Here is a 16,428-nt window from a genome sequence, read left to right as displayed (position 1 = left end):
AAATTTGTAGAGCAAGACATCTCCTTTTATACACAATATTCACATTTACAACATACTCCCACTGCGCAAAAATCTGACCAATGAGGTACATTCTCAAGCAAAGTATCACATGACGAAACGCTCAGTTTGCAACATCCCAACCCAAAGTTAATCATTGGGAATGTCCCAAATCCAATCTCCACAAGCAGGACACACCCAAAGCACAATGCATGTAATAAAGAACATAGTAAAGGAAACAATGTCTGATAGTGAGCAAGATAAGGCATATGTAAGGAGACTAAAAGTTAACGATGTCCTGAACAATGATTGGCAATCTCAGACAACGATCAAACCAGGGAAATTGACTTGGCAGGGTCAGTTTCAGGTAAAGGAATGAGATCCTTGCAATTCACCTCGGAGTCAAGAAAGACCCTGTTAATGTATACCAACACATGAAGGCCAGGCCGCTTCGTTCATTCGACCACACTCCCCGGCCTGCGTGATGGCAAGACAAAATGGAGGCTTAAACAAAATGGAACCCATGTTCAAGACGAAATCTCCAAATACATGGTGAACTCGCTAGCTAACGTGACAAATTCACTCCACATAAGCCGCATTCGCTAAATACAGTCTGACATCACCGAAATCATGACGGAACCATAACCTTACGTAACAAGGCCCGTTTTCACAGAACCACAGACCCTCCTTTTGCCATTACGTAGGCAATAACCTAAACTCACGTTAATCTGAATCTAGGTCTATATCAATCTTCATCAGACCATCAAGGTGTTGCTGGAGCATCATCCTATTACTCTCTACTTCTCTCGAGAAAGGACTCCGCACGCACGTAGTAGCACAAAGACCACAAACGGCGGGAGCACACTGGATGCAAAGACAACAAAAGAAGAGAATAGCTAGAGCCATACCAAGGAAAATCAGAACTTTCTATCCCCATTTAGACAACAGTTCCCAAAATCATCCAATCAACGACCAGTTTCCTTCGTCTACATGAATAGACTCCGAAACCTTATGCAATCTGGAAATGGCTTGGTACACTGTCGGGGCATTATCTGGTATATAAACACAGCAACTAGATTGGATCAATTTGCATACCCCTCCTCTATCTGCAAGTATAACATCTAACGTAACACAATTCTGCAATGTCATAACACGATCAGCCTGTAGCTCCACTGTAATATTCCTCAGAGCACCTGCAGTTTAATTTATAGTGGCCTCAACCACTTTTGTAAGCTGTCGTATATTCCTGCTATTGGCCATAGGACCCCAAAAGGGTAGGAATCCCTTGAAAAAATCTCCTACTTCCTGTGCTGCGGTATCTTCCTGATCGAAGACACCCCTAACATATCTTGTCCTGTGATAATCCATGGAAGCCGTGTACGTAGGGGGAAGCAAAAACGCCACATAACATGTGCCTGAAAAATCAGGTGGCAACCATGTGTAGGCTCTGTCGTAACATACAAAATATGTACCTTTAGCTGACACAAACGGAGGAGAAGTCTGGGATGCAAAAACGTAGGGTTGAGCACACACACTCTCACCTAACTGAGCTCTCGGATTTCGACCATTACCACGTAAACAAAAATGGCCTCGATGGGGTACGATCCAAATCGGGGGAGACCTTTTCCGTCTCTTCTTCTCTCTCAAACTAGTGCTATACCCAGTGACATTCCAACCAATATATGCCTGCGCTTCATTCTTAGAAATAGCATTGTATGCATCGATATCTCTGATCATATCTACTATTCCCTTTATCAAAGCACTATTGCTCGGGTTGTCTCTCATGGAACGCATAGAATATACCTCATTCGCATAAATGAACATTGTCTGAAAAGCCCATACAGACCCATTGGAAGAAAAAGGCAAAACCAGATATGGCATACCTCTATCTGTCGTATGAGGCATAAGACCATATACCCAACAATTTGTAGTATTAACTACCAACTGATGCTGATGCGACAGCTGTATAAATGAATTGTTAACAAACTCCGATCTTCGTGTCTGTTCATGTTCAGGCAACATATAGAATTTGTGCAAAGAAACAGTAGTAGAAGAGCATAGGTTGAGTGGTGGGGGCAGAAATCAACGGTGTAGCATATACAATCCAACCCACACAAGCCAATGTGATACTTAAAAACACCAAAGAACACAATATAATAAAACATTTGTTACGGACCAATGCACATAATCTCATCTTAAAATTCATTTTCTCAACAACTCTGTCCATTACAAAAGACTCCATCCTCTACCGTGCTGCTCACAGCAATTTTCCCTCTTCACTTAAGTGTGCGTCCAGGCGTCCTAGACACTCCCGGAACCGCAGACCTTGTGTCAATACGCGGTACACCCCTTAAGATCTCATACCGTGACCCTGCAGCTGAACCCAGATGGTGGTTCGAAAAAGAAAAAGACAAAAAAAAGTCTCTTGTCTGATAGAGTATAGTTCACCCAAAAACACCAAAACCTCGCAATCTTTATTTGTCCTTTTTGCTTCGCAGATTATAGCGTTCTTTACCAGACACAGTCTGATCCTGGAACAATGTCTCTGGATTTGTAGTGTCGAGTCTCATTGACGGAGGCACAGCTTCATGAAAAACTTCATCATCCTCAGGTTCCGACTGAGTCCATTTCAGATGCGCATCACTAAAGGGGACAAACTCCGCAACTCTCTCGCTTTCTGAATCGGCAATACCATCAACAATGCATCAGTCATACGGCAAAGGAAGTGGAAGCTTTTTGGTGTGGGTGGCATGCACCCAATTTGTCTTCCCGGAAACTTTGATGGCCGTCCGAGTCACCAAAAGGACTTGGAATGGGCCGATCCACCTGGGCTAGAGGTTCTTCGTCCTTTGGAAGTTCCGGACCAGTAGCCAATCCCCAGGTTGGATGGAGTGGCCTGCTTCCACAGAAGCTGAAGGTAAGGTATTGTGCACCTGTTGGTGAAGAACACGCAATTTAGCAGTCAAATCATGTAAATAGTCAACCAACATAGGGTACTCGATGTCACTATACTTCTTTGGCCTCGGCACACCCCAACATTCGCCGGGCGACCAAACACAACTTCATATGGACTAAGTCCCATACGAGAATGCACTGTCGTCCTCGTTGACAAAAGTGGCAACGGCAAAGCATCGGGCCATGCTAGGCCAGAGCTCGCTTGTATCTTAGCCAACTTCAACTTAAGGGTGCCATTGTAGCATTCGACCAAACCAGCTGACTGGGGGTGATTCGCAGCATGAAATTTCTGCCTTATTCCCAAACCTGCACACACTTTCTTCATAATCTGACCCACAAATTCACTTCCATTGTCACTCCATACCATTCTCGGCAAACCAAATATAGGGAAGAACTCCTTTAACAAACCCTTGGCTGTAGATAAGGCAGTATTATCCTTTAGAGGGTAAGCCTCTATCCATCTTGAAAAGGTGCAAACAACCACAAGGACGTACTTTACGTTGTTGCATCTCTCCATATGAATAAAGTCCAACTGTAGAACCTCAAATGGATACGTCAGAGGAGCAAAATGACCTGCTGGAGTTGGGGTTCCCTTACCAGGATTGTGCATCAAACAAACCATACAATTTCTCACCAGATTCTCAGCACATTTAGGAATTCCAGCATTCTGCCGTACTGGAGCCAACACTTACATATCCCTTTCACGCTGACGTGAGCCAATCCATGTGCCATCGTAACCACTGGAAGCACATACGCATCAGGCAACAACCATCGCTGGTGTTCTGACAACTCAATCCAACAACCAGTCGAATCCAACATTCCCGTAGTCACTCTCACACACTCAATTCTTTCTCAGTAGCTTCAGCCTGAATCAATTTCACACTCACTGTTGTGTCTTCACACATTCCTCTTTCCGGAATCCATCTAGCAGGGCCTGCAACATACATTCGACCCGTCACATCCTTTGCTGTTTCTCTCGCTACTTCATCCGCAAACGCATTACCACGACCAACATCATCCGTAACCTTCTTATGTGCACTGCATTTCACAATCGCAACTTGTGTCGGCAAAATAAGTGACTCAAGAAGTTCATTCACCAACTTTCCATGCTGAATCTTCATACCATGGGAAGTAAGAAATCCCCTCTCCCTCCACAAACGTCCAAAACTATGAGCAAGATCAAACGTATATTGGCTATCGGTATACACAGTCACTCTATTTCCTTTCGACAACACACACGCTCTTGTTAGTGCAATCAACTCTGCTGCTTGAGCTGAATTCTGTGGAATACGTGCAGCTTCAACAGTCGTGTGCAAAGTCGTAACCGCATACGCTGCAGTCGTATCGCCATTCGGGAGCTTAAAGCATGAACCGTCTACCCATAAGGTACCATCAGAATTCGAAAGAGGAGTATCTTTCAGATCAATTCTACCCTTCGTTTCTTCCTCTGTCCGAAGAAAACAATCATGCTGTTCCTGAACATCTGTCTCTACAGAAATCGGCAACAACGTGGCTGGATTCAACGTGTTGCATCGTTTTATATGCACATGACTCGCCAAAAGCGTCAACTCATAACCTGACAAACGTGCACTAGTAAGGCGCTGAGTGCTTGTCTTATTCAATAAGGTATCCACTGCATGTGGGACCATCACAATCAACGTATTATCCAATACCAGACTAGCAGACTGTTGGATAGAAACAGCCGCTGCCGCTGTAGCTCTCAAACAACTCGGCAACGCCTTAGCTACCGGATCTAAATTAGCCGAGAAATACGCACATGGGCGTTGCTTGTCTCCCAAACTGTTGTGTCAACACTGACAACGCACATCCTTCTCTCTCGTGCACGTACAACGTAAAAGGCTTACTGTAGTCGGGGGTACCCAACACCAGAGCAGAACACAGCACATCGCGCAATTCAGGAAAACTCTTCTGACATTCGTCAGACCAAGTAAGAGGATTCGGAGTAAGTGCCAACAGAGGTTTCGCTAATAAAGAGAAATTCGGAATCTACTGTCTACAGTACGAAGTGATACCCAAGAAAGCACGCACTTCTCTCAGTGTGGATGGTACAGTCATTTGCGCAATTGCTTGTATACGCTCTGGGGTGAATCGTCTTCCCTCCTTCGACAAGAGATGACCTAAGTAGGTCACTTCTTGGCGACAATATTGCAACTTCGAAAGCGACACTTTATGATGAAGGTCAGACAAATGTCGCAACAAAGAAAGCGTAGCTTCTTTACAAATCTCCTCATCATCAGCAGCAACCAACAGATCATCCACGTACTGGATAAGAGTCGTACCAGAAGGCAAAGTAAAAGAATCAAGCTGAGTCTTTAGCGCTTGACTATAGATTGATGGACTCTCGCAATAACCTTGAGGAGCTTAAACCGGAAGCTTCGGCCTCCTAAAGAGAAGCCAAAAATATCTCTACTCTCTTCAGCAATAGGAATACTAAAGAAAGCATTCTTCAGATCTATCACAGAAAACCAAGCAGCCGAAGCTGGAATCATAGTCAATAAAGCAGTAATGTCCGGGACAACAGGAAACTGCGGAACCACAATCTTGTTCACTTCTCGAAGGTCGATCACAAACCGATATACAAGTGGCTGAGAAGAGTCAGTACGCTTAAGGACAGGCAAAACCGGACTGTTACACACATTACCTCTCGTTCCTTCAATCACATCTTTCTCAACCAAATCATAGATAATCGCTAAAAGAGCTCTCTCACCATCACTCGAGATTCGATATTGTGGAATGCGAGGCAACTTAGCATTCGCCTTGAGGGTAACAACGTTTGTTGGAATGTCTCATGCAATCTTTTCAACAAATCCAAACCCAACAGATTCTCCCCACAACCTGTCGTTAGAATTAGGGGTGCTTCCAATTCACAAGGACCAATAGAAAGAGGCAAAGGACTAGAAACCAGATTACGAACTGGGGCGCCAGAAAATCCTACCAAACATTCATCAAGCCAGACAAAGGTGCGCCAGGGAGTTTAGAGTGTATGATAGAACTCTTCGCCGCACCAGTATCCAACAAAAAAGGTTCTGACACACCTGATGAAATCACTTCAACATAAGGTCCACTGGAACTGGCACTATTCCCTCTCTTTGTCTATGGCTGTCCTAGCTATCATTAATATCAGCATTCTCACTTTCAACATAGTAATCATCAGCATAATATTGAGCCGACTGACCAGACGAAACATTCTGTTGATCAAAACAATTCATAGAATTCTGAGGGGGAAAGGAACGTCCATTCTGGGGGAACACACCACGTCCTCTACCACTAGGTACTTGCTGAACAACTCGACATCTCACACCAGACGCACCACTCGCACGTTGTAACAAAATCGGACAACTATGCTTCAAGTGGCCCTCTTCCTTACAATAAGCGCACTGATTAGGGCCTACCGGATACGCCTGTTGCAAAAGAACCTTTGTCTTCAATTCTTTAGTCTTCTTCTCTGCTTTATCTTTCTCATCTTTATCTCTATTCTCGTAATATTGTGCAGTAGCCAATATCTGGTCCGAAGAAGAAACAGCCCATGAACTCTCAGAGTCCTTGAATTTCTTACACAGCTCGGGGAGTAAATTATAGACAGACTTATCCACAAACAACCTTTGACCACCTTCCGTACTCATATCCTGACCACTATGATCGATGAATGTCTCTTCAAACCTAGTGAAGAAATCAGACACACTTTCGTCTTCCTTCTGCTTACATGCTGCTAACTTATCCCAATTCACTCGCATAGGATGCATCAAAGTCTTCATTAAATTAATAATCTTACCAGGGAGTTCTGTAACTAAAGGCTCAGGTTTAGCCCCTCCACCTTGACGACTATCTGCAGCAACAATATTAACCCACGTATCTCCTAACTCCACTGCATGATCCTCATGACGGATCTTCATCCACAAAGGTTGAGGGACTACATTCCCCAACAACATATCTATATCAGCTAAATTCATTACACACGCATCAACTGTCTGGGACAACTCTTTATAATAACCTGCAGGATTTTTACGGGGGTCAGGTAGAGTCTGCTTAAGAGCCAGAACTTCAGCTCTCTTCCATGGAACATGCACCCAAACACGCTGAAAATGAGCCGGTTCTCCCAGAAAACCCTGATTAGTATTAGCCACAACTTCCTCTCTCCATACCGGAGGAACTTCTCTCATCGGATATTGCTTCACTTTTCTCTTAACAGAAGGATCAGGTTCAAACAACAGCTGAGAAGGAAGTCTACACCTAAACTCAAGAAGCGTCTCTACCGCTTCCTCAACATCGGGACCCACTATCGTCCCTTTAGCAAAGTCGGACTGAACATTAAGTAACTCCGATGGAATCGGACCCAATTTAGCATCGTCCCACTCTTCACGAAGGAAAGTACACATAACATCAAAAACATACCTTTGTTTTGGTGCTTCCCACTGTAGGAAAACATCCATAACCGCTTACAGGTGATACCTGGAGGCATTCAAAACCCATCTACGAGCAAGGAGATCTAACACAGTCCGCACCTCGGAATTAGGGAGCTGACTACGCGTTTGTTTCCGTACAGAAACTGGGGTCATATTAAACGACCCAAAAAGAGGAGACAAAAGGCTAGTGACAGTTTCAGCCATTCGTTGTCGAATAGAAGGAGAAGAAGTCGACATAAGGACAGGAGACAAAGTGTTCTGAGACGACAAAGACGTAGGGTCAGTAGAAAAAGAAGTTAAAGGCAAAGGAGTAGAAGGCAAAGTAGTTTGAGGCAAAGTTGTAAGCAAGGCTGGCGGCCCTAAAGAAGGCTGCAGAGGTGAGAGAACCAACTGTGGAAGAACGGGTGGCTGAACAACAGCAGGAGGTTGAACAACTGGGGGTTGCACAACTGGGGGTTGCGGAGGTACCGTAGCACTCTGCACATAAGGGGGTGGTGAACTCAACAAATGTGACATCAAAGGATCCTTTTCAGGGTCCTTAGTCACATTCGGGACAAGAGGTGGCAAAGCCGGATAACACTTATCAATGGCCATGCAATGTTCTCTATCTGACACTTCAATCGCACAATTTTCTTCATCTTCTTTAAACTGCCTAGCAGCTTGCATTATCGACATATTCTTTTCTTTCCTATCTCTTTTAGCTTGCTTAATTTCTCGCTGTTTGGCTTCCTTACGCCAGAGGCGGAAAGAGTCAAACATCGCCGGCCGGGCTTTCTTCCTATATAGCGCAACTTCCAAATTATCTAAAACATCTGATTCGAAACAACCATGTTGTGGCCATTTTAAAACACCATCTTTATGTGTATAACGGACCCATACTTTATTATACGTAATGGGACCCACTCCATGCTTTGAATAGAGCTCATAAGTTGGAGTTCCAACCGGAGGTATCGGACATGAGTCCTCCAATTGGGAATCCCTGTTGCAACTACAACAAAACAAATTCCTAAGTTTGCTAAGACCAGGCATCTTCGCTCACTAATCTAGCTTCAAACTTCAAGGGGTTATCTAACACGATATACTCGCAAATGTACAAGCCCCTCGGCATTGGTATTTGCAAAAACCAAATCAAAGAAACCAAGAAACAAAACCAAGTCGTGGGAGCGACCCACTTATACTTAACCAAAATGTCTTGTCACGCCACCAGAAGACCGTCTATCGTCTCGCTCTACAAATCATCACAAAAGGGTCCAAGACAGGGCGACAGTCAGGGCATCAGTCCTTCATAGCCGTTGGAAAGGGGAAGCTTCGCAGCAAAAACCTTCAGTCCACATTCGACATGCCGGGGTCGATGAAGTGGGGGCCCTCTTCCAGAATTTCCTCACGAAGCTCCTCACAATCTTCGGGCTTGGACCAGTACCGCTGAAGTCGCCCGACGTTGGGCGCCAACTGAAGAACCGGGTTTTTAGAACCCAGTGGCGCCAGGGGCACGCCCAAAGTCTTCGGATTCACCTGTCTTGGTTTACAGAGACACAGAATACTTCTGGGTGGTGTCAGAGACCAAGTTTATTAGCTGCAGCCAGTAACAGTGATCCTCGAAATACAGCAAGGAAGTATTTCAGGAGACTGCTTAAATTCGTAGAGCAAGACATCTCCTTTTATACACAATATTCACATTTACAACATACGCCCACTGCACAAAAATCTGACCAATGAGGTACATTCTCAAACAAAGTATCACATGACGAAAAGCTCAGTTTGCAACATCCCAACCCAAAGTTAATCATTGGGAATGTCCAAAATCCAATCTCCACAAGCAGGACAAACCCAAAGCACAATGCATGTAATAAAGAACATAGAAAAGGAAACAATGTCTGATAGTGAGCAAGATAAGGCATGTGTAAGGAGACTAAAAGTTATCGATGTCCCGAACAATGATTGGCAATCTCAGACAACGATCAAACCAGGGAAATTGACTCGGCAGGGTCAGTTTCAGGTGAAGGAATGTATACCAACACATGAAGGCCAGGCCGCTTCGTTCATTCGAGCACACTCGTCGGCCTGCGTGATGGCAAGACAAAATGGAGGCTTAAACAAAATGGAACCCATGTTCAAGACGAAATCTCCAAATATATGGTGAACTCGCTGGCTAACGTGACGAATTCACTCCACATTAGCTGCATTCGCTAAATACGGTCCGACATCACCGAAATCGTGACGGAACCATAACCTTACGTAACAAGGCCCGTTTTCACAGAAACACAATGCTGTCTCTGTGGGGGGGTTTCTTCAGCGGGGCGAGGGTGTTGGTGCAGTCCTCGATCCAGCGTCTGAGGCTGTGGGCAGCGTCGGTGTTGAAGGGTTCGGTGGGTGGGCTGAGAGCGAGGTTTGCGTTGGTCTTCGGTGATTTTGCTCCAGCAGCGGAAGGGGATCTGTTGGGTGCGGTGGTGTGTGGTGGGTTTCTGGAAGGCGAAGTGGATGCAGCGGTGGTCGGTCCAGAGGAGTTCGGTGGTGTGGCTGATGGAGACGTGCGGGCTTGAGGAGAAGACAGGGTTGAGCATGTGGGTGGGCGTTGTGACGATTTGCTTCAGTCCTAGTTTGACGAGGTTATCAATCAGGATTGTGGAGTTGTTGTCGTTGTTGTTCTCAAGGTGAAAGTTCCTCCGAGGAGGATGTAGTCGGTGGAGGTCAGGGTGTGCGTTCTGATCAAGTCGGCGATGGAGTCGCTGAAATGGGGGCAGGGTCCAGGGGGTCGGTAGACGAGGGTGCCTCTGAGGGTGGAGTTATGGTCTGTGTGGATCTGGAAATGCATGTGTAGGCAGTGCTGAGGGCGTCGTCAGTGTTAGTCAAGACCCTGATACTGTTCTTGTGGACGATTGCAATTCCTGCGGTCTCTGTGGGTGATCTTGTAGCCGCCTGGGATGGCTATGGTGATGTCGGATGCGGAGGAGTCGTTAAACCAGGTCTCTGTCAGGAAGGCGACGTCTGGGGATTTTGTGTCAAGCAGGTCCCAGAGCTCGACGGCATGCTTGCGTGCGGAGCGGGTGTTCAGTAGTATGCATTGGAGGTGGTTGGGGTCTTTCTTAGCGGGTGGCTCGTCTGCTCTGAGACTGGTGTAGCTGCAGTTCCAGCAGGTGAAGGGGCAGTGTGTGCGTTTCAGGGCGGCCTTGAAGCAGGTGTGGCTCCTTCCAGAGTTGAGAGCGGGTAGAGTGCTAGCAGTGGCGGTCATCGTGGTGGGTGCCGGGGCCAGGGGTTCTGGCGCTGGACGCGGTACAGGCGCGGACAGGCACAGACGTGCTTGCCTTAGGTGCGCCTTCATATATGGGGTGGTGGGAGGGAGGAGCAGCTGGGAGGCATGGAGGCGGGGGCAGCAAATGGGCAGTGGGCCGTCAGGGGGGGTGGGGCCGCAGGGGACGCAGCTTTGAGGGCGGTGAGGGACAACAAAGGTAACAGAAGGAAAAGGGGCACAAAATTGAGGGAAAACGAGTAGCGCAGAAGGCAAAAGGGCACAAAAACAAGTGGAACAGAAGGCCAAAGGGGCACAGAAACGAGGGAAAAACGAGTGGCACAGAGGGCAGAAGGGCACAAAAAATTAGTGGAACAGAGGGCATAAGGGCACAAAAAACGAGTGGAACAGAAGGCAAAAAGGGGCACAAAAACAAGGGAAAATGAGTGGCACAGAAGGCAGAAGGGCACAAAAAAGTAGTGGAACAGAAGGCAAAAGGGGCACAAAAACGAGGGGAAAACGAGTGGCACAGAGGGCAGAAGGGCACAAAAAACGAGTGGAACAGAGGGCAGAAGGGCACAAAAAACGAGTGGAACAGAAGGCAAAAGGAGCACAATAATGAGGGGAAAACGAGTGGCACAGAAGGCAGACGGGCACAAAAAACAAGTGGAATAGAATGGAAAAGGGGCACAAAAACATGGGAAAAACAAGTGGCACAGAAAGCAAAAGGGCACAGACATACCGGAAAAACATGTGGCACAGAGGCAAAATACAGAACACAGAAAGACAGGGGCAGCTAAGAACAGAAGGCAGAACGGGCAGAGAGGCACAGGACAGCGAGGGGAACAGAAGGGAAAACCGGGCAGAGACACGGGGGCAGCGAGGGGAACAGAAGGGAAAACCAGGAAGAGACACGTGGGCAGCGAGGGGTACAGAAGGAAAGACCGGGCAGAGAGAGCACGGGGACAGCGAGGGGAACAGAGGGAAGAAAAAGGGGCACGGACCACATACAGGCAGTGGGGGAAGACAGACAATAGCAGTCACAGACACAACAATGAAAATACAGGCAATACAATAAAAGCAATAAAGTGGAGGATGAACGAACCTACGGCCTGCCACTGGCCACCAGGGATGAGGCGCAGGTGGTAGCCTGCGTGTGGTGGAGGGCCTCGAACTTCCTCAGCAGCGGCAGCTGGGGCAGGGAGACACAGGCGGTGCTGTGCGGAGGGGGAGCGACCTACCTGGTGGGGTCATGGGTCGCTCTTTCACCGCCACATGCCTCTCTGGGGCCCTGGGCTTCCAATATGGAATCCATATACCTCCAAGTACTCTACCATACACAGGCACACATACATCACAGAACGCACACACAATAACATGCTTGCTCAACAGTGCTATGTATTAACATGATATAGGCCACGGGCGAGTTAGGTACGCAGCAGCAGAACTTTACATGAGTGGGCCAGTAGGCCACACTCCAGTTACGTAGTATGCATGTATGATCCATGTTCGCCCATGACCAAAAATCAATACCAAGGTTCCGGATATTGCTGCAGCTGGGGCACTCAGGCATGGGTGCATGTCCATTACCGTGAAGGGGTTTTTCCATCCAAGTAAGAAAATATTCGAAGCATGGGGCTTGCCAGACGGCATGAAGACTGATGATGGGACAGGAATTTGCTGAATTCACCTAACACTTAGACATCATGTATGAGAAAATAGTACCAGTGTGGCCCCAAGCAAAGGACATTGTTGGCAGATTTATGCAGAGCCTCAAGACGATTCAGCAGGCCCTGAACACGATACTGAGGATCCATCAGAACACAGCACCACCGGCCAGTGTCAAGCCACACTGATGCACAGCACACAGCACTGCTGGACACTATCCAGCCACACTGATGCACAGCACACAGCACCACCGGCCAGTGTTCTGCCACACTGATGCACAACACATCACACCTCCGGGCAGTGTCCAGCAACATTGACATTTGTTCGTAAACTCAAGAATACGAAGCTGAATCACAATCTGTATCAGGATTCGAGATTCATGTCTCTCGAGTCTGGAGATAAGTAAAAGGAACAAGAATGAAAAGGAGAAAATGAAGAAATATGCTGACCTGACACCCAGAGATAAGCAAGCCCTCATGACATCAAAGAAGACAATTAGGTGCTGCTAATTAGCAGCGTGGCTAGGGGGGAGGGGTTTAGGATGTTACACTCCCCTAATAAATGTATTTTCTCCTAAACAGTTGGATACAGGTGCTTTCAGTCAGGTATAGTGAGGTGTCTGTCAAATTTCAACAGGAGTTTTTACCTAGACACAGACAAAAATGCACACACACTTTTCTCTCTCTGTTTTGAAAGTCTTCAACAATGTTGGTTATTTTGCCAAATAATGTGTTGTCTTTCACTTAGTACCCCTACCAATCCACGTTCGTCTCCCTTTCCATTGCCCTAAGGCACCCTGGGGGACAGATTTACAAACCCCATGTGCCGCCGGTAAATCACGTTGCGTGACGCACCGCTGGCACAGCCTGCTGCGTGATATTTACATGCACAGGTAAAGTCACCCTGATTGACTTAACCTGTACTTGTAAATATCGCCCTAAGTTCAGGCAACACTTTCCGTGTTAGGGGGTGGGACATGGGTGTTGCTGTTGGTGTTCCAACACAACACCCATTTCCACTAATGCATTTCCAGATTTACGAGAAATCGTAGATCTGGAAATGCGTCAGAATGCTACGCCACCCTAGGAGTGGCGTGGCAAGGTGCAACGAAGAGAAATGCTTTAATTTTTCCTCGTATTTTTCCTCTTTCAATGCATGCTATATTCTACGGCACACACTGGAAGAGGAAATCACATGAATTGTTTTGTGCAGGAAGGTGCCCCTTCTTGCACAAAAACAATCTCCCCATGGCGCAGGCATCCTTCCACCATGGTCCAAGGGTGCCTGCACGGGCGCATGGCAGCAATTTGTATGCCAGACGAAGGGGAAGCACAGAAATGCAACATATTGTTGTAAATATGTCGCATCCCTGTGCTTCGAAACTAACGCAGCGCGGCACAGCGAAATGACTTGCAGCACTGCGCTGCGTTCGTTTCTTGTAGCTCTGCCCCTGGGTGTCCTATAATGTATTTTAACAATATATGCCTGTGCCATTTTGGGAAATTCTGAAGGGGGAGGTAAGGGGGGGCGTCAATAGTGACAGCGTGTAATGCGGACAAGCAAGTGATTGGCAATTTAGCACTTTAAAAGTCCCTTCGACGACTTCTGCAGCAGGACAGCCATCGTTTGACCACAAGGGATTCAGACAGAGAGTGCGGCACTGACTGCTATTCCTGTGAGGAGGTGATCCAGACATCTCCAAAGCTCAAGGGGAACCAAAATTGGCTATGCTAACAGAGAGGCATCTGTAAGTACAAGACTAGGCCTCCATGATTCTAAGAGGACGTTCATGTCATGACGGAAAACTGTGCCACCGTGCATCAGCTAGAACCTGGACTTCCCTCCCTGAAGTGATCAATTCACCAGAAGGACTAGCGACAAAAGAGGCTGCTTGAGGAATGACTTACGCAGGTCACGCACGAGGCTATTGGCTCCCCAGCTTTGATGAATTAGTGAATCGAGTTACAGGAATAAAGAAACGTATTCACTCTAACAGTTTGCTGTGCATTTATGTCTGTTGCCGCGAGACTGCAGTGATCGGGGAGAAAATGGGGCCTGAAGTGCGCAGGATCGCAGGTGGGTATCTCTCTACTGTTATGGGTGGGTGTGCAGTGTGGGTGCAACACAAGGCGGAACACTAGAGCATGTCCAGCAGGACCCTACAACTACCACTTCCCCAGATGCGACCTGCGTTTACGCTCTTAAACTGGCAATTAAATCTTACAATAATATCATCGTAAATAGGTAACTTTAAAGCAATGACGGATGTTTAGCAACGAAACCCTTTTACTTGGCCGATGTGCTTTATTACTGATATAGCAGCGCCACCCTCTGGCTACAGAATGAATTACTCTTCAGCAGTGTTCAGTTGGACTAGTAAACAAACATTAAGGGAGAATAAAATGCAAAATATTTCCATTTCATTGAACAGCCTGTAATTTAACGTCATTACTGCACCAGACAATAGAAAGGCCCAGAATAAAGTCTACTTCTGTGTGAGATCGCAAATGTTGACTAGGAATGAATGTTCAATATCAATAATACCCCCTCCGCAAGACCCCTCCCCACAACAAACCCTGATCTGCTGGTGCACAGTATACATTTATTAATCAGATTTAATGTAGTTTGGGGGGGGGGGTGTCTACAGCTGAGAGAAGATCTAGTACGACACATCAATTCTAATTAAACGCATCATTTTATGTCATGGAGGAATACAAATACGTGTAGTTAGTTGCAAATTGACCTGGACAAACAACACCGTCAAGACAGATATGCAGTCTTATTAACGGGTGAAATGACCATGTAATAGAGGAGTGATTAAATATTGAAAAGCGAGAGTTGCAAGAACGAGCATTTTGATATTGTAGTGTGCGGTCTAGCTCCCGCAGTCACATGACACAGAGGGGCCCCGCTCCGGATTCATTCCGGAGCTCTCTGGCATGAGTACAGTGCTGAGGAGGCCCCCTGCAGCCCCTGGGTCCCCCCCCCTCCCCCCCGCAGTGCGGGGATGCGGGGGCCTGTGTTACGCACCTGTCACGATGGGGCGTGAGCTGAGTCGTACGAGAGAGACCGCCGATGGTGACCGACTCTCCCCTATAGAGAGAATTGTATAAATAAAGATACAGTTAACCAGCCCCATAGTCTGCGTACTTCTGTTCCGTGGGGCTCTGCACTGCAACCCCACAGTGGCGACGAGGCTGCCAGGCTGCTTGACCGTCGCCCTGCCCGACGGCAGCCAGTAGGGGAGAGCCGGCGTGAACAATAGGCAAGGCTGTGCACTACTTTTGCGCTCTTCCGTGTCCCCGTTCAGAGCTGCCCCCATGCTGTGAGGCTTTGGCGCTCCTTCAAGTGCGGTGCGCTGCTCGGCAGCTTCATTCTCGGCACGCATCCCAGCGCGCGGTGGGCACCACATGACCCTCGCCACTCCCGCACTGCAAGCCCAGTGCTCAAGGGAAGTCACCACTGAGCTTCTGTTCACAGGAAACCAGCCTCTGCACCACACAGCACAATTACCACAGGTAGCCACCTGTAGGCTGTAGTACCAAGGGAGCCACAGCTGCATTTAGAGGCCGTGTGCAGTGGGCCTGCCCTCAGGCCTGCCATCACGTGATTCCTCCTCCACAAGTGGCCTGCTTGGCGCGCACCACCTTCACAGTTGCACTATTGGAAGGCAGTATCTTCACAGGATACTCACCCTAAAGGATTCTGTTCTCCCCTCTTGCGCCCCCAGGAGCCACAAAGCCTCACCGTGGTCATCTGCATCGACACGAGCCAGCCTGCGACCCTGGTAGCAGCGCCCTCCAAGCCCATGCAGGGCCGCCCCGCCCTCACGACCTGCGGGTGCCCTCCGGGTGCCGTTCAGCACCACCGCAGTCCTCTACACACGCACCATGTGTGCCCAGACCTTCTCTTGAACCAACCCTGTGCCCTTCCTGCCTAAGCCTGGTGAACCAGCCATGAAGTGGGCCGATTGGAAGGGGTACCTCATGAATTACCTCTCAGCATTGGAGGACGAGAGCGAAGAGGAATTCTCAAGCAAGCGGAGGAAGAAGATCCTACTATATAATTTAGGACCAGAGGGCTTGCGTGTTTACAACCAGATGGTGACAAAGACCAGGTCCACGACCGACGACAATGTCTTCCAACATGCCCTTCGAA

The sequence above is a fragment of the Lissotriton vulgaris genome, chromosome 1_1 (genome assembly GCF_964263255.1).
Source record: "Lissotriton vulgaris chromosome 1_1, aLisVul1.2, whole genome shotgun sequence".
In the NCBI taxonomy this organism is placed as follows: Eukaryota; Metazoa; Chordata; class Amphibia; order Caudata; family Salamandridae; genus Lissotriton; species Lissotriton vulgaris.
The sequence above is the reverse complement of the archived record's forward strand: the minus strand, read 5'-3'. Positions refer to the sequence as shown.